At 29.9% G+C, this 14,655-nt stretch overlaps 1 non-coding gene across 1 annotated transcript; it reads right to left on the reverse strand.

The window, feature by feature from the left end:
• Window positions 1-5,567: 5,567 nt before the first annotated feature.
• TRNAG-GCC (transfer RNA glycine (anticodon GCC)) lies at window positions 5,568-5,638 on the reverse strand. Its single transcript has one exon. It is a non-coding gene; the product is annotated as a tRNA-Gly (tRNA).
• Window positions 5,639-14,655: the final 9,017 nt, after the last annotated feature.

The raw sequence follows: 14,655 nt of genomic DNA on the forward strand, positions 1-14,655 counted from the left end.
ATTTTGAAATTAAAAATATTTTTAAAATTAATTTTTTTGCCAAAAAAAATGTAATTTGAAGTTGTAGAAGAGTTTTGGAAAATATTTTCCTTAATTTTTGAAGGGAATTCATTTTCCTTAATTTTGAGGAAAATGAGTTGATTTGGAAAACATTTTTCAAGAATTTTGTCCCAACCAAACATGAGAAAATTGAAAAACATTTTCTAGAAAATATTTTCCTTCATACCAAACACACTTTTAAACTTGTATAAACTTGAACAAATAAACACACATGTCCTACATGTCATTTTTTGTCCTACATGTATTTTGCCATGTAGGACTCATGTGTTTATTTATTTAAAAATTGGATAGTGAAAGTGTCTATTTGTGCATTATGAAAGTTGGAGGTCAAAGTTAAAATTTAAAGTCAAGTTTGAGGTCCAATATATGTATTGTAACTAAAGATAAATAAAGCACAATATGCATTATATTATTAACAGAACATGTATAAGTGCATTTATCATAGCACCTTAGCATAATTGTACACATACAAGATAATCAACCATAATTACCTAGTCTTATTCGAGCTTAGATGTTTCATTTGTATGATCAATGGATAATTGATGATACTTGTCCTATCTCATCTGGATCGCGAGGAAATACTCTATTTATTTGAGTTGGCAAGCTTGAAATTGGGGGAAAATTGAGCTCTGATTCACCAAAATTAGTTGCTTTTTTTGTATTTGGTAAGCTTGTAATTATAATTGAATTTTGACGTTCACCATACTTTTGAATAGTTTCTTCATTTGTAGTTGAAGCGCTTGTAACTGCGTTATAACGTGCTCTTAGTGTGCGAGGAGTTATTGCATGTGTGTGAGCTGACGATCTTGAAATAGGATGGTATTGGATTGCTGATCCACGCGAAGTAATTGCTTTATTTGTATTTGATAAGCTTGTAATTCCATTATGGCGACTTGCCCATAATTTGCGAGGAGTTGCCTTTAATTTTACCTGTTGCCACATTTGTGATGGGGAAAAACGATGGAAAATATGAGCAATAATCGTTTGAGAAGGTGAGCTTGAAATGGGGTAAGAACGAATTTTTGATTCACCAGAATCAACTGCTTCATTTGTATTTGATAAGCTTGTGATTATAATTGGATTATCGCGTTTCCCAAGCTTGGGAAAAGTTGCTTCATTTGGATTCATAAGTGGGCCTCGAGGAATTATTATATTTGTATGAGCTAATGAGCTTGGAATGTGAGAATCCTGGTGTTCTGATCCACTAGAAGTTGCTTCCCCTGTAACTGCATTATGGCGTGCCCCTAGTATGTGAGGAGTTGCTACATTTGCATGATCATTTGGCGAGCTTGAAATAGCAAAATATTGATGTCCTGGTTCATCAGAAGTTGTTTCTTCTGTATATGGCAAGCTTGTAACTGTGTTTTGTTGTGATCCTAATATACGAGGAGTTTTTGCATTTTCGTGAATCAATAGGTTTGAAACTGGAAAATATTGGCCTCCTGATCCACGATAAGTTATTTTATATGTATTTGACAAGCTTGTAACTGCGTTTTGACGTGTCCCTAGTTTGCGAGGAGTTGTTGCATTTCCATGGTTCCAAAAGAGTGGAAATATCGTGAGAAATGCAACTGCATAAAGTAGGATTATTTTGGTCATGATGACTTTGATGTATATTTGAGAGATGACCAAATATTGATAAATAACATGCCTTAATAAAGGTGTTATATATATAAGGAACCAATCTTGGTAATAACTTCCATGTTTTATTTAATTCATAAAAAATTATCATCTATCACTTATGTAAATTAAATATTATACATAGTGTATATCTTTTCCTTGTTATTGTTTCGAATATATTTGATACATTTGTTAGTTTATCGTTTTCATGCAAACTTTCTTCCAAAATTTGATTCTCCAATTTTAATATTAAATATTTGATCATTTCAATAGTTTGTTAGAGTATATTGTACGCAGACCTTATCTTTTATCAAATGTGTCGACAAAAGTGTGTGTGTATATATATATATATATATATTTGAAATATCAAATTAGAGACCAATTGTATTGTTTTGACTAAACTGTGTAGAAAAAAATCATGTAATTGTCTATGATTCGGTTCCACTTAGAACGAGACGCTTTGATTTATGCTAAAGTGTTTTCAAGATTTACGCCTTTATAACCTTCTCTATCGCCTATCATCGATATTTAATTTATCGTATAAGCATCTCATCCCCATTTATATATTAAATGTATGTTTATATTTGACTATATGATTAACTAGCCTAATTATATCGATCAAGCAAGTGTTTGGAGCTCAAATTTCGAGTTATATATTTTTTCAATGAAATATGATCGAAGGTTAAAAAAAATAGAATGTGACAAATGAAGTTGTCAAAAAGGGTCAGCCACTCCAGTCCAAGCCTCGCGGTCAAGGAATTTGATGGGCTAGGTCGAGTCGGTCCTCCATTTGGCAGAACTTGAAAATGCTCAATCGATTCAATCCAACCCTATAAGGCTCGTGCAATTTATGGCGGGCTAGCCCGTCTTTTTATCATTTTTTTCTTTTCAAACTTAAACTTGTGTACATATTACAAATTAAATATAGGAAACAATTGTATTGTTTCAATAACACTAGCAAATGATCTAGTGTGCTTAGCATGTATTTAGGATACTAGATACATGAGATTCATGTATCTGGTGTGATGCATATCATACGCGAGTGAGATAAGAGAGTAGCGAGCGAAATGTTTGTGTGTGTGGGGGAGGGGGGGGGGCAGGCAAGGGCGCATAATTTGTATGTGTATTCTAGATACATACGATTTCACTTGGATAGAGTGTATCTCGAACAAATTACACCTATTTTTGAGTCCATGTATCTGAATGCATCAAAATTTGATAAGATTTGTATTATTAATACAACATAGTGTGCATCTATGTAATTTGCTCATACACTAGTGAGATTTCTGTAAATTATCCTTAATTTGCTCATACACTAGTGAGATTTCTATAAGTTACCCTTAAATAAATATTTTCGCCCATAGGCCGATCCGAGCGCAGTTACGATCAAGCCTCAAGAGTCAAAGGCTTATATGAGTCACACTTATAAGCACTAATTTTAAATGAGCTTGAAAAATCATATCATAACTCTACCTCAATAACGGATTGTGTCGAACTGGGCCAACCCCATTTTAGTAGCTCTGGTGATAAATTTGATATTTTCTTTTGTAGTAAATTAGAAGTATCTATTTTAAAGGGACAAAAAGATCTTACAGAAATGGGTTTAAACTTTATACTCTCTTAATTAATTAATCATACAATTCAAACATTAGGAACTTGATAGTTTATAGAATATTAATTCATCTGTAAACCATCGAATTTATTGTTTTACACAAAAAATTAAAGGTAAATTAATTTTCACATTATCAGATCACGTAATTAATCTCTTTTCATAGAAAATTGATCTATAATCTTGAAAACAATACATATTATGGCGCCCAACGACCTCTTTCTTTTTCTTTCATATTTTTTTAAGTGAACCAAGAAAAAGGTGACAAAGGAAACTTTTTAACATTTAATTAGCATCTACCGATAGTGAAGATAAGTAAATGCTATCACGTTCCCAAAAGATATATTTACACAATCATCATACGTAAAAAATTAAATACATAATATATAATCTTGAAAATAATGCACGTTACGTCAATCCAATATATATAAGAGTGACCTCTTCTTTTGGCCAAAAGGAAACTTTTATTCGTACTAGGTAAAGTTATTACATAATTTGATCCGAAAATAAAGCAAAAACAAGGGGTACATGATATTGCATTAAGGTATTTTCGAGTTTAACTAATATCCATCGATAGTGTAAATAATTTTTCACGCAATCAGTTCACTCGAAAGACATCTCCACACTAAACCACCGTATATGAATAAAGTGGTCGGATTTATAATCTTGAAAACAGTACAAATTATGTTACAATAACTTGCTAAAACAAATACAAGTGACTTGGTAACATGAAAATTATTTATACTATCAACATATATAAGCAGAACTCCGAGTTTATTAAATAGCCACTTTTAAGAAGTAGGACATGGGCATATGTAACAACAAGGTGTACATGAGCAAACTTCCATTTTTCTACGTTGAAGCTCAGCAAAAAAGCCCTTTGATATTGGAGTGAAGTAATTGTCTATAGTTTCAAATTTATCACTTATATAATTATCATCATTATTATTAGAAGAAGAAGAAGAGTTTCCAATGAAGAAAAGTAGGGGGAAAATCAAGAAAATTGCAAAAATGGACACTAAATTTTTGTTTGCCATGGTTCAAGAGTTTAAATAGCTATATAGATGAATCATCTTATCCTATGTTCAAGTGTTTATATAGTAGTATATTTCATGGAGTATAATTTAGGGGTCGTTTGGTTCAAAATTACGATATCTCAACATAAATAATCTCACTTTTATATACATATATAATCATGACGTCTGAATCAGTTTACTCATAACTAATTTCGTGGATATATATATATATGTATGCTACCTCTTACCAAGTTACCAGAACAAGTATCACATAATTTTATCCATCAAAATTTAAACAGATAAAAGAAAAACTCTAGTGTTTTTCCCTTCCTATTGGAAAAAAAAATACGGTAGATAATCCTTCGATTTTATATGAATTTTAATCTAGTTTAAGCTAATATATATTGGCTCATAACTAAATGGTGAACAAATTTAATCCCAAATTCTAATATTGAAATAACCGTTAATAATCCTTGTAACCAAACGACCCCTTATGGTATAAAGGTCAAAATTTTGTCATTTACAAGAGACATGTCTTTGAAATTAGAAGTATAGTATAACAATAAAAATAAATTTAAATTTACAAAGTGATTTTGTCTTATAATATTTTTAAAGAATCTTTCAGACTGCAGAATAAGAACAAATAATTTAATTTTATTAGTAATTTTAATCGGATAGCAAATTATAATCTGTATATATGGAGAATAGAGGTCATAATTAACTATTAATCTATGTAAATTTCACTTGATAGCTTTAAAAATATTATTATCATTCAGCGTATATTTTATCATTTTTTTAACAATTATTTAAACTCTAAAGCTTTAACTAAAACATAACCATCAGAAAGAGTTTTGTTCTGTCCAAACTAATACAATATACGGGAGTCTCGAAGTAATGATAAAATTATCTTTGTGTGATTTATAGGTTATGTGTTTGAATCTTACAATTACTAATATTCGTATTCTGATATATTATCTACATTACACCTCTAAAAGTTTTGTCCTAACGTCCTTCCCCGAATCCTTCATGCATGAATAATACTTATACACCGATAGACTAATTACCCATTTTCAACAAATTTTTATTAGTTAATCGCAAGTTATTATTAGTAGCATCATATCTTTATATAAGAAAATAACTGTTATTACAATCTATATAAACTTAATAAAGTAGACATATTATAAACCATAATCTAAGAATATTTTACACAAGTTTTTCTTATATAAAAAATATTAAATGGAAAATAAAAAGAGGAAAAAATATGCACCAGCCGGGAATCGAACCCGGGTCTGTACCGTGGCAGGGTACTATTCTACCACTAGACCACTGGTGCTTTTTGTTAATTTTCTTCTTTATTTATTAATTAAATAATTTCTTTTTAATACAATCAAATTTCTCAATAACAGGGTCTTTTATTTCGATATTTTGTATTTGTTAAAGAAAATTATTGTTATAGAAAATATATAATATAAAATATAAGATTGATTTTTAAATTAAAAAATGATGTTTTAATGAAATATTGTTATCAAGAGGCGCATTCGACGATATATTTATATCTTTCCCTCATTTATAACTGTTGACACCCAATTTTGACCCCTCCACGATAGGAGTTAACTTTCGAGCTTCTTAAATTCCAAAAGATTCAAAATAATTGACTTTGTAAAATTCAAATATTTTCTCAAGTTATTTTAAATGGTTTAGTCACCCTATACGATTTTTAAATGATATGTATGCTTAGTATATCTTATAACTATCCGAAAATCAGCTCGTGAAGATTTTCATTGTTTTAGTAGGTATTTTGTTAAATTAGTTTAGTTAAATTATGGTTATAATTTTTGAATCATAAGTTTACGTTCAAACTAATTATTTTATTTTGTTAAAATTAAGAAGCTCGTAAGTTAATTATATCAATTCGTCTTATTTAATCACTAGACAAGCTTATCCTATGATCAGCTTGGCTACATTTTAATTTCTAATTAATTAATTTAAATATATGTGGCCGAAACCTAGTCAAATTGTAGACAACTTTAAGTTTGGGAACATTTATCACATTTTATTTGACCTTTTCCAGCAGCCCAAATCCGAACCGGCCCAAACTCTCTAATTCTCATGCAATACTATCAACAAATTCATTCCAATACAATTAGACTAACCCAATATTCCCAATCCATTTGTTTCAATTACCAGAAGCCCATCAGCCCACAATTCAATAACCCAACAAATATCCAGTACAATCCAACCCCTTCTCCTTGTTCAGCAAAACGACTCACAAGCAACGCGACAAAAACCAAAAAATCACGCAACTCCAGCTCGCATCAGACGCGAAATCAGCAAACACCGCGTGCTCTCCTTATCGTCTCGTACAGGCGTACCCGAACAGAGCAGGTGTCTCAATCCTGTCGCTCGCTCGTCCTTACTCATAATCGGATGGCCTTGGTTCTGAATCCGTTGAGAATTCGTACGAATTCCAGCTCCCTCGACCTTATCCATTAAGAGTTCTGAATTGTGAGGCATTCCCACATCGTTTTCCCCCTCAATTCCAACCCAGAAGTGGCCCTATATAAACCCTCTTCATTCACTGTTTTAGGAGAGGATTTTCGGAGACCAAAGAGTACCCATAAAATTTTGGGAATTCTTGGTCCCATAGTTCAAAATTTTAAAGCGTTTTGTGGCTTTCGAGTTGAAGAGGTGGAGTCGTCTTGGAAGACTCGTCGCTGCGCAGAACCAGGTAATCTTCTTGCCCTTTGTCAGTGTTGCATTCTAGAGTTGTTATTTGTTAAGTATCGTTATTTATTTGTTTAGATTCAATATGATTAGTGGTGTGAATGACAGTGGAAGTCTTCTTAAAGTTAAGTAAATTTTGAAGGAGTTCAAATGTTTTGCTCTGCTGAAAGTTATTTTCCATGTCAATGTGATTCTTTATTTCATCAAGTTCATAAATCCATACATGTGTTTCCACTTACTATTATCTCTATTCGGTTGGAAATTTGTGCGATATAGTTGGTTTTTTTTTTGCCTTAAGTTGTTGTGTTCTGCATAAAGATTATCACCTCGCCTTTTGCCAAAGCCTGATTTCTCGTATCTGTTTTATAAATACTAGGTTGTGCAACTGCTGTTTTGTTATATTAAGGTGAAAATTAGTTGTTGGGTTGCTTTCTTATTGTCTTCAAAACGTTTTGATTGCTATTGATATGAAAAATGTCTTTATTTCCTACCTTAGCTTCTTTGATCCATAGTTGTGCATACCTTAGCAATATTACATAACCATGTTTTTTCCCCAGACGTTGCTGGTTGCTTTCCTTTCTGTTAGATTTTGAATTAAATGCTTCAGGATATGCATGTCGTTTTAATATTTGATAGTATGATTTCTTTGTTGTTTTATATGGGTTAGTATCATAAACCTCTTTATTTTGTTAAGTAGCATGTTCTATGCCATCTATACTTGCTTTGTATAGTTTCTGTTCTGCGTTAATTCCTGTTGTAGATGCTTAGTTTTGTTATGTGTAATGAATAACAACTCACTGGTTTGAAAGCTTTAAATATGTAAGTTGGGTAATTGGATTCAAAACTTTGGTTCTAGTATTTTATTTCTCGTCTTAATAGTTTCTTAAATACAGGTGATTTGCTCTTTATAGTTTAGTTTTCTTAATTATATCGGAAATGGATAAGAAGCCTCTTGTTTGTTCTTATGTTAGATATTATTCTCTTTTAGGTCTAGTCGATTTGTTTTCTTTTTAAATGCCCCGTGTAATTCAAATTATCTCAAGGTTTCTTTGCTTCTCAAATAGATGTTGGTCTCATTTTGATTTTTAATGTGAGCTCATTTAAAGTTCCTTTCCATTTTGTGTCTTAAACTGTTTATTTGAGATATGTTATCTAGTTTTGAATGTTCACTGGCTTAGATTAATATTATTTATGATTGATTCTAATTCTTATCTTTTCTTCCTTTTCTCTACTCTGCATGAGCACTTCGAGTTCAATGGACTCCACTTCTCTTGCATTATTCCACTTCTTGAGTCAACCTTCTTCGGAGTCGTGAAAGGGAGTCATGTTATTGGGTTAAACACCCAAAAATCAGCAGCAACAACAGCTCCAAATAGCTCAATAAATTGGGTTTAAACACCCAAAAAATGCAACAGCAGCAGTAGCCTTAAAAGGCCAAACCTGAAGCAGCAACTACAGGTCCCCAAAGGGACACAAATTGTTGATTCAAGTCCAATTTATATAGTAATCCCGGCAGCAGCTAAGCAAGAAGCATGAAATGGGGGTTAAAAACCAAAATCGATGAAGTAACAAATCGACATTTCAGCCCCCGAAATTTCAGTTTTATAATTTATTATTTATGTTTGTCTTCTCGTTATTATTTTGGTCATTGTGAATGCTAACCCTTTGTTTTGTTGTTAACTTTTTTTAAAACTTAGATGAATCCTTTGGAGGTTTTCGAATGGCTATTCCATTTCGTTACTTGTTTACTTTATGTTTTCGAAGCTTTTTTTTAAGTTGGACAATTTAGGCCTATGAGAATAACTTGAGAACCCTTTATGTTCTTTTATAGTTATCGAAAAGCTTTGGATCCATGTTTATGAATTTAAACTAACTATATAGTTCAAGTTTTTGAATAGGAAAAAAAATTTGTCAAGTTCCTTAAACTAAATTAGTGGCTTTTTATTTTAATTTAGAGCTTTGTATGAATGACTTGAGGATCGTTAATATCCTCTTATAGTTGTTTTAAACAAGGTCTTTCAATTCACATTTATGTGTTGAAGCATTTGTGTGGTTCAAAATATGACTATGGACAAGAATTTGAGATAAATCTTAAAATTTTTAGAAGTATCAAAATACTTTTATATGAGTATCAACCAAGATTTTTTTTAATTAAATTTTTTTTTTATATATAAAATTAGCCAAATTTTTAAATCCGTTGGTCAACCGCGTGTTAGAGGATTCTCTAAGGTGCCTAAGCCCTTCCTTAGAGAATTATTTGAACCCTTACCCAAAACTCTGATTTTATGTTTTCTTTTAAACTTCCCTTTTTTATCTATTTGGTTTTCTTAATTTTTCCTAAAAGATTAAGTGGCAACTTCCTAAAATTAAAATTTTGCAAAATTGGCCAAAGTTGCGAAATTGGCTTCGAAACCCTTTAGTTTTTGAAATCGGGTCGTAACAATAACATGCACCGTCAATTTAAAAGAAGTTGAAGCTACCACTTTACTTTGAATTGTTGTTGTAAATCAATTAATTGTCTTATTTTTCCAATGTAACTTGCTTCACTTATTATGGATATCGATATGTAATAATTTTTTTGATGACATAAATAATCAAATATATAGAATATTTTTTAATAATTGAAAAGGGTCAAAAATATCCTTAAATTATCTGAAATAGCTCATATATACCTTTGAAGTATATTTCGGCTTAAATATATCCTTATCGGCAAACTATTGGGTCAAAAATACCCTTCTTATTAACCGAATCGATCAAACGTGACTTAGATGACATGTGGATGTCACATGGCATGCCACATGAGCCAATAGAATTCCACTCATGCCACATAGACTAATAAACTTATCCGTAATTTCTCCATTTTTCGTAGAATTTAGAAACCATTTTACTTGAAACATAGAACCCCTTTTCCTCATTTCTCCATTTCCTTAGAACGATTTCACAAAATACATAAGTTCTAAGGGAAGGGTATTTTTGACCCTATAGTTTGAGGGGAAGGGTATTTTTGAGCCGAAATATAGTTCAAGGATATATTTGAGTTATTCGAATGGTTCAAGAGTATTTTTGACCCACCATTCTTTTTATAATTATCAGTGTATAAAAATTAAATTCTGCTGAGAAGATAGAAAATGAAGATGCAATCTCAAATATAAAACACAATAGAGAAGGAAGGAAATGAACATGCAATCTCAAATATAAAACACATACTAGGGGTGTACAAAATCGAATCAAAAGTCGAATCAAATCAAAAATCGAATCAAATCGTAAATCGAGAAAAAAAATCCAACTAGTGATTGGTTTGACTTCATTTGGTGTTTAAAAAAGAACTCGAGTATATTTGGATTGGTTTGGTTTTAACTAAAAAAATCAACCCGAGACCAAACCAATCCAACATTATATATATAATTTAAAATTTTATTTTATACATAAAAATATTTCATTTGATATCGATTTTAAATATTTCTTATATTTTTCATAGTTTTAATCTTTTAATATATTATTTCAAGTTTGAAACTTAAAATTTTGAATGGATCCGTAAAGATTATAGTCCACAAATGTTGATAATTATAATAAAACTTCAATCAAAATCAAATTAATAGTAATGCAAAAAGGAAATCAATTTAACCCTAAGAATGACAATAATATTGAATGTTTGTTCTTTGTTTTTACATTGGTTTCGACAATTAAAATATATAATCTAATTTTAATTTTCTTTAATATTTAGTCATGTAACTAATATTTATTAAAATTATTTTAGCATAAAATAATACTTTTAAATTATGATCATTTCATTATGACTTGTTAATTGGCAATATTTGTTTTACGCGATTTTATTATCATTATATATATATATATATATATATATATATATATATATATATATATTGGATATTTTAGTGTCATTAACCATATCATTGTTTGTGTTATATTCTTAAGCAACACCTTCGATAGTTGTATTTTGGAAGACTGAAGAAATATTTTAAGTACAAGTAAATTTTATGTTTGTATGAATACTTCAAAGGAAAAAATCCGAAAAAACCAGAAAACCTGAAAACACGAAAAAATCCATAAAATTTGAGGTTGAAAAATCCGAGTTTTATTGGTTTGGTTTATAATTTTAAAAATCCGATACAAATAGTTTGATTTGATATTTGAAAAACTAAAACCAATCCGACCATGTACACCCCTAACACATACTATGCATTGAAAAAATAAATGATTTATTATTTTCAAGAATGTTTAATTAATTACACCATATATGTTTTTCACATAAATCCACCAAATCAATGACATGATCAATTTACTTTCTTATTCATAAAACTCCAAAATCTTATTCTAAAAACAAAGGATTATCAATAACACAACAACAAAGATCATGAAAAATTCCTCTTTTAAGAAGAACATGGACATGGAAAAGCACAACAAGGATAGCAAGGGCAACGCTCCATTCTTCGTCTTCGCAATTCATTAGTAATATTATCATCATAATTTTCGATAATTTTAGACGATGTTAATTCACCATCATCACCAGTAACGATTGAATTATCATAATTAGACGAAGAGTTACAAAGTAAGAAAAGGGTCATTAAGAATATTGTGATAAATTGAAGTATTTTTGTCATGGTTGATATAAATTCTAAAAGTTATTGATATTAATTTCCTTCATGCAAGTTGTTTATTTATAGGCATCGTTGATAATTTTTTGGTCTTTTTTTTTTCAAGATTCTTGTGATTATTTTGAAGTCGGCAATGAAGCAATATAAATACTTACTTTAGTAAAAAAAATTTGAGAAGGAAAATAAAGTTGTGGAATTTTCAAGAGAATCTTTTAGGTGGCATTAGAAAAATAAATAAGAAATATTCAATTACCCCTTTTTAATTTTACTTGACTTGATAAATCATGAGGCAATTATTCAAGGTGAAAAATAAATAAATAAATAACAATGATGATGATAAAAAGGGAAAATTATGCGGATAAGCAAACTTAAACTATTTAATTACTCATCATACCTATAATTTGTTATAATTATCACTCGTGACTAACATCATACATTGATTTGACTTCGAGTTTGTATATTTAGTCATGTTTGTATATGTATAATTCGTCAGGATATACAAATAAATAAATAAATATATATATATACACACACACACAATGTTTTAGCCTATATACATATATAATTCACCTCTCTGTCCTCTCTCGCTCGCCTCTCTCTCCCTCTCTCGATCTCGCTCGCCTCTCTCCTCTCTCTCCCAATCTCGTTTTCCATTTATACAAATGTATATGTATAATATACAGTTATATACAATTATATACAAATATAATTCACATCTCTCCCACTCTATGCCCTCTCTTGCTCGCATCTCTCGATCTCGCTCGCCGCTCTCTTGTCTCTCCCAGTATCGCTCGCCTCTATCCTCCCTCTCCCAATCTCTCTTGCCATATATACAATTACATATGTAAAATATACAATAATCAAACCAATATACATATACAATTCACCTTTCTCCCACTCTTTTTCCCCTCTCTCTCGCCTTTCTCCTCTCTCTCCCAATCTCGCTCGCCTCTCTCCTCCAAATAACTTGTAGCTACAAATGTAATTATCAAACTAAAGCTATAGAAAGTAATTAATTATTTTTAAGTGACCATATGTGAAAGTTTCCCTTAATAATAATAATGATCATAATAGCAGCACATCGAAGAATATATATTATGATTAAATGTTTCAGTAATAATAATTAATAATAATGTTGAAGTGTTATTTTGAGAAAGTAATAGAAAATACATTAATAGGAGATACTTATAAAAAAAAATCCTCCTGTTAAGCAAGGAAAGACATGATTTTTCAGTGTCAAACACTAGAAAATGACTTTCTTATCAAAAATGAATTTCATAACATCGATCCGATCTAAAAAATGAAATTATGAGAGAGACATAACATAGATAAGTAGAAGTAAAAGGAAAATATATGAAGCCATGAATATTTGGCAACAGTTAACACGAAATATTACAAACATGTTTATTGTAATCTTACAAATAATTGAAGTCTGAGAGATTTTGTGTATTTAATCTTACTTCTATCTTGTGAAGATAGAGAAGTTATTTCTGATAGACTCTCCGCTCACATAAAACATATTAAATTCAAATACAATAATAAAAAAAGTCGTACTAGAAACAATACAAACAACAATATAGTTTTACAACATAAGTAATATTAATTAATGCTTCAATTTTGCAATGCAACAAGTACAAGATCCACATTGTTCCATACAAATTCTACAATTGGCAGCAACATCAGGATGAATATCACTTGTCTTTTGGGATAAGAGGTTTCTCTGTGTTAATGGATTATCAAAAGAAATATCCCTTGAGCTATTAATTGGGTTGAAGCAAAGTGATGATAAAACAATGAAAAGGGCAAAAATTGCTATTGTGGTTCTTGCCATTGGCACTAGAAGAGAGTAGAGACTATGTGCTATATTTGAATATTTTATAGTTATGAAGTGAAATATTAACTCATTGGTCCTCCTTTATATAGAGGAAATCATGTGAAAATAAAAAGCTAGGATAGTTCAATGTATTAAATTTATAGTATGATAGAATTTTTAAAATGATCAGATCATATCTTTTGATGCAGTTCTACTTTTTATTTTTGAGAAGGGTATTTCTGCACTTTGAATTCGCAATTTTCTAATTGCACGACAATAACTTTCATCGTCAGATATGGGAGTTTTACTGTGTTTTTCGTGAGAGGTTGTTTCTGCAATTTGAACTAGTGAAGAACTACTAGTCACACGATAACAATTTTAATTTGTCATTGCACCTAGACTTCCTTTTTTATTTCATTTATGTGATTATTTTCCTTAATTATTTACTCAGTTTCGAAAAAAATGATGACTCATTTCTAAAGCCGAATACAAGTCAACATTAAACACCTATTTTATTCTTAAATATCATAAATTTATGATCATAATAATTTAAAATCACATATTTCAATTAAAACCAACAGAAACTTATCTTTTATATCAATCAATTAAATATAACCACATAAATTTATTGGGGGGGGGGGGGGGGGGGGAGATTTAGATATTCAAATGATGCTTATGGATAAATGGAGGGCTAGAGCTATAATCAACTTGGTCATTGTGGTAAGACTTTGATCCAAAGCCTCTTTGTTTGAATAATATATGTAAGTAATAAATGAATTCACATGCTAGCTTTGAATTTGTATATATTGCTGATATCAGGAATGATATCATCAAGGGCATTGATGTCCAAAAGATTATACTATTAGTTATAATTGGGACAGCCAAAGAATTATTATTATTTTATTATATAATCTCTTGAATTTTGAATTTATTAGTTATGTGTGATTTATAATATTTTTTATATAATTTTTTAATTATGTAAATTATTTTTTAAATAATAAAAATATTATATTTAGTTCACATTAAACATTTAAATTAGTTTAATTTTTGTATTCTGAATAAGAAAAAAAACATTTTGTGACGGAGGGAGCATTTGATTATAGTATATATTCTTCATAGTCTTAATTAATTGATGATTTTTTTCTTTATTTTTCTTTCTTAAATTTTATGTATAATTAAATATTTCGCGAAAAAAAG

Source organism: Solanum lycopersicum, chromosome 4, assembly GCF_036512215.1.
Source record: "Solanum lycopersicum chromosome 4, SLM_r2.1".
NCBI classification, from domain to species: domain Eukaryota; kingdom Viridiplantae; phylum Streptophyta; class Magnoliopsida; order Solanales; family Solanaceae; genus Solanum; species Solanum lycopersicum.